Below are 12,085 nucleotides of genomic sequence, written 5' to 3'. Positions count from 1 at the left end.
AACTAAAGTAAATGCTGCCTTAAAAGTTATACCTTTCAAAATCAGATAGCACAAGATTTTGTATCCCAATGTCCCCATTTCCCTAAAATCGACATTCAGAGTGTTTCATAAAGAAACTTTGTATGTATACGGCACTTATTTCTTACGATGTTTCCTTGGAAAATTGATGATAGGTCTTTTACCTACGCTTGTAGAGTAACGCCGTTTCGTGTCACAATCATTTATTTGGTGTACGAAATGTTTTTGGGAACACGTTTTGTAACGTGACTCTTATTGCACTGTATTTAAATACTTGTCTTATTACCATTAGTAGTGCACTTAGATATTGCTTACCTATATCTTTATAGCTTTTAACGCCCGTATTCACAAACGGTGCTTGCTTAAGTGAAGCAGCAAATCGAACACACAGCGTTGAATAGAGCTCTGTGATTGGTTCATGTGTCACCCTGTGCGTCCACGCGCACTGTGAGACCTCATAGTAATGTTTGTGAGTACGGGCGGAAGTCACTTTCATTGTGTCAAAAAGTTGCATCGGTTCAAGGCTCTTTTAGGCTGGGTTGCACCATTTTACTTTAACTTTGACAAACGTCAAAAAACTGTCAAATTCCATATAAAATACACCGGTTGTCGTTATAGTTACGGTCAAAGTTAGGTGGTGCAACTCAGCCTAAGATTTTCCCAAGTTTAACATAAATATCTTTTTGCATGAGATTGGGAGGATTGGTATATTTTTAACGCGTTAACACCACGTAATACCGATTAAAATAGTTACGAAAATACCCCTGCTCTCGGGCAACGTAAATCAACCCTATGAATTCATCCGCGAGCCAGGGCAAGAATTTATTTGAACGGCTAACAAGCTCCCAGGGGAATCGCATTCGATGAATGCTATTTTAGGGTTGGATTCAGACAGCAAAAATATGTGAATGAAAAAAAGAAGATAAAAACAGATGAATACGAGTCAAAGATGCGATTGAATTGAGAAAATGACTCAGGTAAAACGTAATAAAATTTCAAAATATTAATTTCTAACCTTTCATACTTTTAAAAATTTCATATGCCTTCTTAACTGCCACAAAGTAGTCACGTAAAAGAAAACAAAAAAAATAAAGCTAGCGAAAACAAGTGAAGATCACAACAAAACTTTTGTTGAGTGTCGACGACGATGTTTTTAATAAATTAGACTTTAGAGGATAAAAAGAAAACCTTAAACTTTTAAATGTTACTCGCAACTTTCATGAAACTTGTAAAAATAAAGAACAGTCCAACAAGTTTTATCTAAAAACTATGTTCAGACCTTTGTTGGCTTAGAAATAATTGATTAGATCTTACCAAAACTCTGATACTGATTCACGACTCAATTGCTTCAAGACCTAATCAAATAAAAATCTAATCAACCAAGACGTAGTTGAGGGAAAGCGCAAAGCTAGATTTTAAATCATGTAATTTTTTTTCAAACAATAAAATAAATTCCAAGTTCATCTCAAGGGCATAGGATATTTAGATTTGTATTGATTATTTTTAATCTTTTTCCTATTTGTCCCATATTTCAGATCTAAGTTGGTTCTAATTTTATTTCTACATCTTGATGATACTCATTTTTTATGCAGAACAAGGCATGTAGAGCTACCACAATTGAACCTGATGCTAAGTGAGATGCTGTCTAGGATGGTACTTAACTGCCCTATAAGTCTCATAAGTTCTTCTGATTAATTTCGTTGCGGGTCCAATGACAGTTATCTTTCCCCCGGGAACTTGACCTTCACCGATTGGGTTTTTATTGGCGGTCAAACTGTAGATCCTGGCTACACAGGAGTTGCAGCGGAGGGAACGAGAGGTGGGAATAGTCCTGTTTACCCTATAATTGCATCGTGTGTAGATTGCGTTTAGGTTTTACTAATTAATGTCTTACCCACGCTTGTTTCTATTAACTGAATAAAAAATACGCGTCCTGAAGACGTACTTTCTCACATCACGCGTCATTGACCTAAGCAGGGTTGAAAATAGGGTTTGAAATATTGAGGAATTTCGAGTGGAAATTGGAGCTGTATCACTTCAAGATGGCCTCCTGAGAGCTGTTTTGAAACAATATTTATCTTAACATTCTAGCTTTCCTTTAAGAGTCTTTCACCGAGAGCAAATCAATCAACGCTGACATTTAATCTAAAAATATCACTTGGGATTGTTTGACCTTTCCATTGGGAAAGATTATTCTATCCCTCAAGCAAACACACTTTATTTCGACTTCTTTTCATGTATTTTACTAATTGAGTATTGAGTTATACTTGGTTTTAAAAAGGCATGTATTTAAATGATCTTTTTAAATTAGCAAAAACGGCAAATAAAAAAATCTAAATGGTCATCTATTTTAATGATTGATCCTCTTTCTTTGAGACATGAAATAAATGAAATCGATCGATATTTTAATCTCTTTTGAACTACGCAAAAAATTATTGAGATGTAAAAATTATATCTGATCGTTACTTGTTGGTCCTCAAAAATAAAAGAAATGAGCATCAAATATTCAATATTGTGATACTTTTTTAAATAATTCGATTTGTATAAATTATTTTTTGTCTATGTCAAATAATCTTCAAAATAATTATGTTGNTCCCTTTTAAAAATAACAGACATTTGCTACCGACTGAAGAAAAATATTTACTACCTACCTTTTTCGCCCGTGGCTTCAACAGATACTTCTTCGTTCAAAACACTATTTATTAACACAAGCACAAAAAGCCACACAAATGGGTACATAATACTGAACGTTATTATATTTTTGGTAAAACCATCTTTGCTCTCTGGTGCATAAGCCTTATCACAGACCACAGATTTTTGTCGGCCGATAGTTGGGTCGGGCTGTTAATCAGTATGAACAAATATGGAACAAAGATCAACAAATAATGTATAAAAAAGTGCGCACATGGTACAGGATCATTATCATCATCACAGAATTCATTTCGAGGTAACTCTAACGAACGCTCTTCAAGATTTTGATGTGTGTTGGTCGAATGTTGTAAGCGCCAAGTCTCATGGACGATGTAATTTNTAAGGAGACATAAGGGCTACCTTTTCTTTTTTTATTATTTTCTATTGACGTTCATAAGTGCCACTTGTGGTCTAAACTGAATAAATATTTTTTGATTTTGATTTTTTGAAAAAATCTCCTGGGCGATGTAATTTAATATAGATGACCCACGCTGAACTGTCCCGCCAAACTCAATGACAGGGGGGCGCTACCATCGTTCAACTATATGGTTTCCAACATGGCAAAAATCTGAACCAGCGATCCGGTATTGACGGTGGCGCCCCACTGTCAATGTCATCGACAGGACAGTCCAGTATTTTGGAACTATAAAGGTAAATTTAAAAATAAATTGCATAATTTTTTTTTTAAATTGCAATAGTTAAAGTTCTATAAAAATGTAGGTACAGTTTTCGTTTCCTTGAATTGTTTTCCTTGAAAAAAAATATCTATAGCCTGACCAGGAACATAAAAACCCTCGCCATGTTGCGGAAAACTAATGGTACTAATTTCTTTTAATGGCAACAGTAACTGAAAACTTCATTGAAATGTCACCTTGCATGTCAGTCTATTGCTGTCAAAGTGTAAACAAACTTTATTTTAAACTAGCTTTCCGCCCGCGGCTTCGCCCGCGTGGAATTTTGTCTGTCACAGAAAAACTTTATCGCGCGCGTCCCTGTTTCAAAAACCGGGATAAAAACTATCCTATGTTCTTTCCCGGGACTCAAACTATCTCTATGCCAAATTTCATCAAAATCGGTTGCGAGGTTTAAGCGGGAAAGCGTAACAGACAGACAGACAGACAGACAGACAGAGTTACTTTCGCATTTATAATATTAGTTGGGATGTGCGTAATTAATTTTGTGAATTAAATTGCTAAAACCTTTTTATAGTCGTGAAAGAAAAGTGGTTCACAATGTGTTAAAGTATTTGTCGAAGAGAAATACTNGAATGTTGTAAGCGCCAAGTCTCATGGACGATGTAATTTAAAGGTAAATTTAAAAATAAATAGCATTAAATTTTCTTTAAATTGTAATAAATAAAGTTCTTTAAAATTACACAGATTTTTTTTCATTGAATTTTCAAAAGTGCTTTTCTTTCTGGGCCGTCCTGTATAATACCTATCTAATTATAAATTAGTATCGGGTTTGATTATCGTCCGACTAAAAGTCTTTAGTCTGTGGGGAGTCTGTAAGTAATCTTCCCATTCCAAAGTCGATTATATTGACTTGACAATAATGTTATTAATGTACTGCAATACGTTGTGACCAGCAGCAATATTCTCCAGTTTAATTAGATCCAGTCTATAGAGATCTTGATATACTCCAAATCGAGTAAGCGGATCGCCATCCATTACGTTCAATCGACGCCATCGCTCCAGATAATGATCCATTTGGAATCTCTACATCAATCTTATTATAGATATTCACTCTACCACAGTTTACAAACAACTTTAAACCTTATCACGAAACTGTAAAGAAGAAAATTCGACGACAATGATCCGGAAGACAACGAAAAATCTTCTACTGTATGTGGAATTTCTAGAATTGAAAATTTAGATCGATGAGTTATCCGATTCTAAGTTTTGTTCAATATCCATTGATTTCTTTGATTTTTGAATTAACTTTTGTCGTAAAGGAGGATGAAATTCTAGATCAAATTGAACTTCCAGTGATTAAGTTACAAAGTGTAACATTCATGTTTTGGTTTGAGTGACAAATTGACCTTTTTATTTAGGCAAATAACATAAGAAAGAAGCAGCAGGCCTCAAGCAATCAAAATTGATGTAGGAAGAATAAAAATGTGACAATGTATGCCAAAATTGTAATGAACGAACCTTGAATGGACGATCGACATACAATTTTCGGCGGCATAGTAGCTGACAAAAATATAAATACGAAACGGGAAAAGTTAGAATACGATTGCCCATTTGTTGAGACGCAATACAGATCAACCTCAATACATAAGGCATTTCGTTCAAACTTCAATAATACGAAATAAATTGCCAACCCCCATCTACTTCGCGAACTCTGCTTAAACTTCTGCCGTCTTCTATATAGTATTTTGTTTATTGGACTCGACCGAGTTATGGAAAAAAAACTATTGAACGGTGGGGAAGAAATCAGGAAGTTCGGACTCGGACGATGAGTTGAAAAATAAAATTATGCGCAAAGTTTTGCTTTGGCTGACGCGTAGGCAGGTCACGGATATCCGTAGTAATCAAAGGGATATCGGATATCTGAAAAAATATACCTCTATCTCTGGGCGAATACTAACCTATTGTAGTAATACCGCAGGTAATAATACTAAGTATAATTTTTGTCGTATTACTATTTTATGGTTGTTATGCAAAATAAATATTAGAAAGTAACACTTAATGCACGAGCCACTTAGTATTTCAGATCTAAACTTATGGAAAAAGGTAGTATAATATGTGACGCGATCATAAACAATTCTTTCATTTTACTAACTTAGCTATTCAAATAGTCACCCAGTGTTACCTATAATACTTATAGTTAAACCAAGCATTCACAAGACCCAACATCCACAGCATTTCCTACGCCTTCTTATCTTCGCAATATAATCTACTTTACTGCAGTTACAACCTCTTTACTCTATTTTACTGCTACTTTTTTCATAACTGATTTTATCACAGACAGAAACGTACGGATAACCCTCTCAAAAACTACGCACAACATCCGAAACAGCTTATAACAATTGACCCTAATCGTAAGGGGAGAAGATTCAAACTTATCTATATCCGAATCTCATCTAAACAGCACTAGTGGGCGGGAAAACACCGAGGGTCTTGGGAATGGAAAATAAAATGTCTCATTTTGCCACCGTTTCATAATCAGCGGCCGTGAAATATTGGGCTGTTAGCCCATTTTAGGTCGGTCTCCCTAATTACATAAGGGCGGGTCGTTAGCCTAGCATTGGTTAAGATTTGCGATATTATCTCAGACTTTTTGAGATAGGTTAACAGTAAGATTAAAAAGGAAATATGTACAATGTAGCTGATTTTGTCTCGAACTGTTTTAAGTGAGTGAATGAATGCTGCGTTACTTGGTGCTGATAAATATTTTTGATTACTTATGAACAATGTATTATTTATAATTATAGGTTAAAAATAAAAATATGCCCTACTTCTAAATAAATTCAAGGCATTTTTTTTAAATAGAATATAAACATAGAATCTTAAAATAACAAAAGTTGTATATTAAAATAATTTAAGTCTTTGAAAAGAAGGCTTACATTACTTATTTTGGTAAATATTCAACTCCTCGTTTTCAATTTAAAACATTTAGCTGTTGATCAAAATTTTAAAAAAATATGTCTGTGTAAATGTTGTAAGTTTACTTACAATTTTATCCCTTAAACCAAACCACTCATGGCCACTTTTTAAGTTACCACCAAAACAGTCATTACTCTTGCTGCTCTTAACTTTTACTAGCTTGTGACGTAATAAGATTTTTACAAGCTCGGTCAGATTAACTTTTTATGTAACCTTTTGAGGCAGTTTTTTACAGCGCGTAATAATTTGTGGCTTAATCTCCACAACATAATGCCTAATTTCACATACTGGAAGGTTCATTTATCATTTTTATAGCATTTTCCTCGTGCTTTGTTGGTTATTCAATAATCTAATGCGAAAGACGATCGACTTACTAAAATGAAAGGATGTATGCGACTGAAAAATATCCATTATTTTCTGGATATTTTGTTTTACGTATACGAGTCGTAGAGACTAATAAGGAAGAAGATAATGCTTTTAAAAGTGAAATCTTTAATGATTTTTTTTGTCTGACGGAGCTTGTAAAAATATTGTCATTTGGTAAACAAAAATAAAAATCTAAAGAGAAACCCATTCTCGTTTCAAGTAAAAGATTCTTACTGTTGGACAAAGGCCTCACCTTACCCAAGGATTACCACGACTGAAAAGTCAGTGGACTGACGATCTGATGAAGTTCGCTGGAAGCATTTCTGGTTGCGGGCAGTGCAGGACTAGTGGTTCATTAATGGTAGACCAATGATGGTCATATACGCCCATTGATGGTCATATGCCAATGATGGTGATGGCCAATGATTATGATGGTCATATACAAACGATGCTTGCATAAATGAAGCAGCAAATTGAACGCACAGCGTTGAATAGAGCTCGCACGAACCAATCACAGGTTTGTATGTCACCATGTGCGTCCACGGGCACTGTGAGACCTCTAGGTATAGTATTTTTTGTAAATACGGTCATTACCTACTATCTTTCGACGGTAAAATGCTAGCCCTTAATCTGATCGTCAGTGAATTCTTTAGCCTAAATACATTTGACTTAAAGTATCACAAGACCCGCAGACTTACGTCATTAGACCCAAACTTTGATCACCAATGTAAAATACAAGTAACAAAACTTTTTCCAAAACTCACTCCACTGCATGCTGCTTTAATATGAAAGTTGTTAACGGGCCCAGATGTTCCCGGTATTATCTCGGGAACCTTACAAGTTAAATCTTGCTCTCACAACACGTACACAAGTTTGCTTAATTGGAAAACTTGAAAAGGTACTCGTGGCTGGAACAATTGAATTTGTCCTCAACCCCCCGAGTTGTTAATAAGGGGTATAATAAACGTGGTTGATAACGTTATGTTACAGTTTGTGTTTGCGATTGTCAGTTCTTTATTGCGAATATGTGTGTGTATTGTAGCTAATGACGTCACGAACCTTGTGTCAGAATATATTATCGGGTTTGGGAAGTCTTAACTTCCCGGGACAGATACCTAGCATACGATAAGTCTCGGAATTTATTAGCCCTATTTTTTAGAGATATTGTTTGCCTGTCTACTAGCTGCATTGATTATGTTTTTATAAAAATAATACTAAAAACACATTTATTTCTCTCGGATATAAAAACAAAAATTACAGTTTTACGAAATAAAATTATTTGTGGCACCTTGTGCGAGAGACTGGTGCCTGAGAGAAGAGAAACCCGTATCTATTGTTTAGTATGCATGTCTTATTCCTGAAACTTGAAACAGTATGGTAATGATTTAAAAAGTTTAAGTTGTCTTACAGATTTATATTTACAAATGATGTACACACTGTAGTTATTCTACAGGGACTAACTTTTAATTAGCATTATTAGATCTTTAGAATTCACGTTTGAGAAATATTTATTGTTGTTAAGGTAACCATACATTCGATAACAACCAGAAACATAAAACTCCTACGTAACCTAGGACAATTACTTACTTAAAGAATTCTTATAGTCTTACAGAAATAACAATATCGCCTTCAGGAATAGTAAAAACGCTTCGGGAATAAATCTCCCTTTGAGATGGGAGTGTCGTATTGAGTGTTCTCGGGAACAAAACGGGAATTATTTTCTCTGTAAGACGATATTGCACTTGCTAGTTCTCGCAGAACTCGTCGTAGGTATTCTAGAATGTATATTTATAGATTTAGCACTTAACTCAGTCAGTGAATGAGGTATGGAGCGTCACGGGAGGTCAAACGTCAACGAGACTTCAGATTTCTTTCAGATTTGTACGTGACAGAACACGTCATCATATGTCAATGTTACCTCTCTCATGCTGCCCCCATACCTGAGCACTGAGTTAAACACTAAACCAAGTTATAGTGCTATTCTTTAATAAATAGGCCAATTTATTATGAAGAAAAGTTAGTGAATTAAAGTTCTAATAATTTTTTAATATTGCGTGAATTCTGATATTATAGTCTCATGAAGTAAATAAATAAGTATCCCATAATAATGGTTTTATTGTCGTCATAAAGGAGAATGATTTTAAAACCACAAAAAATTATTTGTTGTGATACAAAAGTACACACCATACAAATATTTACATGTGTGTAAAATGTCTATTAATTAATTCATTTAGGTATACCAAATATGACACCAAGCTCGTTACCTCAGTAATATTAAACCAGTCAATAAAAGAAGAAGGGCATGAGTAGAAGTAAGCTCTTGTTATTCTAAAAGCTGACGTCAAAGCTAGCTTCTATGTTAGGTCTAGACTCAGAACCAAACTAAAAAGCCATTAGTATAAATCGCTATTCAATTTTCAGTATTTATACAGTCAGAACCATGAATAGGTATATTGTCGAATTTCGCTTCGCCCGGGGCGATTCAGGGTCAAAACTGACCATTTAATTGGTCTGCAAACTGTACCAATTTGCCGGCGGCTAGCCCTTTGACGACGAAATTACAAATTCGGACTTGCAGGTTACGGCTGAATTAGGTTTGGGTGTACAGACAGCACGTCAAGCTTGTACATGGTCTTGTGTACGTTGTAATAGAGGCGATTATGCAACAAAGATATACAGTAAGATGTGCGCACGTCTTTAGTATTTTTACGCAACTTTAACCCACAATAAGTCTATTCATTACCAACGTTATAAACTTATAAATGTATACTCAAAGTCAAAGTTTATTTATTTGTTTAGACTATTTAAATAGTACTTACAAATCGTCAAATATTGCTCTTAAGGAGCCTCTACATGTCTCATAATCTTTTTACCATACCAGCGCTTCGAGACCAACATTTTGCCGAGTGCTGAGAAGAAGCGTCGTAACAAACTCAGTTACCCTTTTCTGCCGGTTGATATAAATAAAAAAAAATCCTATATAATTGGATATCAACTTCGATCAAGACGGACTTTTTCAAACTTAAATATTTTCACAAAGTATTTGATGCGTAGATTGTACCGCAAATCTCAAAAAGCTTGTAGTCGATAAAAAGGTAAAAAAAAAAAATACAAACCAATAACAAAAAAGAAATACTAAGAGGAAAAAGCGACCGTAAATAACTCAAAAAACGTTTTATGTGGTCTCAATTTTAAATGTCAGATCTTTCCCGAGAAATCGCAAACGTCGGAAAAACGGATCGTTTCGAAGTTCACGGGCTATGGTGGACTAAACCAATACAGCACATAATCGAATAAACATCATTGGCAAACATTGAGGCCACAATTTGCAAATTTGGCTCAGGGTGACATTTAAGGCACCTTTACACTCGAATTTTGACAAAAAAAAAATTCAGTTTGGAAAACGGCGATGGTTTTTGAAATCAATAACGTCAATAAATGTTATCAAAAATAAAAAAAAATAAAAATAGGAAAAAAAAAGAAAATACACGTTTTACTGTCATTTCTCGCTTATTAAGGTTCTAAATAAACTATCATACAGGTTATTCTGTACCTAAAACAAACACAATATTAATCAGTACATATTGTTATAATGCAATATTAGTCCCGCAATATTTGATTAAGCTCACACAGTAGTGAATCAATTACCCCTCGACGCACGGAGTGAATACGGAATGCTCGATTCAGAAAGCGCATACACATGCAGATGTATATGGGAGGTAGTTTGGTAAACAATAATTAATTAACTATTTCTAACTGCTTATTGACAATTATATCTACTAGGTAATTAGTTATCATTCAAAACATACAATTCATTAAAAAATTCGAATCGAAATATGTATCCCATCAAAAACATAAATGTGAAAGTCAATATTATAATATTTGTTGACTTCAACGACAAAAGAAGTGAGATCTAAATGGGCGCCAAGTTTAAATGGTCAATCCTGAAATGTATTTATAACAACATAAAATAATTATTATTTCTCTTGTTCATACTGGCCAGACGGGTTGGTGAGGCCTGTGTACCTACCATGAGTTTACGTTAGGTGTGCTCGCTAGCGAGTACGTCAAAAATTTCTATGAAGATTTTGTTTCTTGAAAGTAGCCGCTAGGGGCGCTGCACAATATGTCATACAATTAATGTCATTTTTTTACGCAGTCGCTAGCGAGCACACCTAACGTAAACTCATGGTAGGCACACTGATGTTTGCATTTTTCCCTTAGCCGCCTCTTACAACATCAATTCCAATAAATTCGGAAAGTATTAGGAAACTCATCTAAAATTACGAAAATACTCAATCAATCAGTATCAATCTTCGGCGATTAAGTGTATAGTGGGCTTAAGTCTAAACAGCGTGGGGGAGGGCACGAAAAAAGGTTTCCCTTGTTATTCAAATGAGTGACAAACTTTAGAAAGTGCTCCAAAGCTTGGCTTTTGCACCGAACATCTTAGAACTTTTTGCCTCTTCAGCGCTTTAAGCACTCGGCCCGAATTTTAAGGTGTTATACATAAACAGGTGTTTTTGTAGGACATGGAAAGTGGATCAGAGTTAAATATTATGTTTAAACCTTTATTTAAAACTAGCATTTTCCTGCGGCTTCGCCTGTGTGGATTTATTATAACCAAATTAAATAATAGCCTAATTAATATGTCTTTCTGATTTATCTACGATACAAAATATAAAATTACATCACGGTTCTTATAAAAAATATCGGCCATGATTGGTTTCAAAATATCAGTTGAATTTCAAGTGCCTACACTTGATTATACACGGCAAATATCGATACCACGTTTTGCTAACTAATAACTTCTAACTCAACGAGCGAGATGGAGGGAAGTCGAACCTTAATTTCGAACTCCTCCTATGTTCTTCTGATTAATTTCGTTGCGGGTCCAATGACAGTTTAACTTTCCCCCGGGACAAACTTGACCTTCATTGGTTGGGTTTTTGTGGCGGTCAAGCTGTAGATCCTGGCTACACAGGAGTTGCAGTGGTGGGAACGAGAGGTGGGAATAGTCCCGTTTAACTCAACGAGCAGTTTATGTAAGTATGTATGTAAAAATATTTCATGTTTGCTGAACTCAATTCAAATAAAGTAATTTTAGAACCATGGTAGCATACAATAAGACGATGGGACTACTGGCAGTATTCTATATACTCATGTATTAAATAAATAAATATGCTTGGACATTTTACACTGCGCTTCTTGTCCCAAACTAAGCAAAGCTTGTACTATGGGTGCTAGACAACCTCAGATCATTCTATGATCTGAGTAGACAACGGATATAAAAATACTTAAATACCTTTTTTTGTGAATACATACTTATTATACATAGAAAACACCCTATTATTATTAGTATATCCCAGTTATATTAATAGAGAACTGACAACAATGAA

The 12,085-nt window shown here is 34.8% G+C and overlaps 1 protein-coding gene across 1 annotated transcript in view; it reads right to left on the bottom strand.

Annotated features, from left to right (window-relative positions):
- LOC114358031 (TWiK family of potassium channels protein 9) overlaps positions 1–12,085 on the bottom strand; it is a 109,452-nt gene that overhangs the window by 38,502 nt on the left and 58,865 nt on the right. The window lies entirely within an intron of this gene.

Source organism: Ostrinia furnacalis, unplaced genomic scaffold (genome assembly GCF_004193835.3).
Source record: "Ostrinia furnacalis isolate ACB-3 unplaced genomic scaffold, ASM419383v2 OfSCF3631, whole genome shotgun sequence".
NCBI lineage: Eukaryota > Metazoa > Arthropoda > Insecta > Lepidoptera > Crambidae > Ostrinia > Ostrinia furnacalis.
This window is presented reverse-complemented; position numbering and strand designations above follow the sequence as displayed.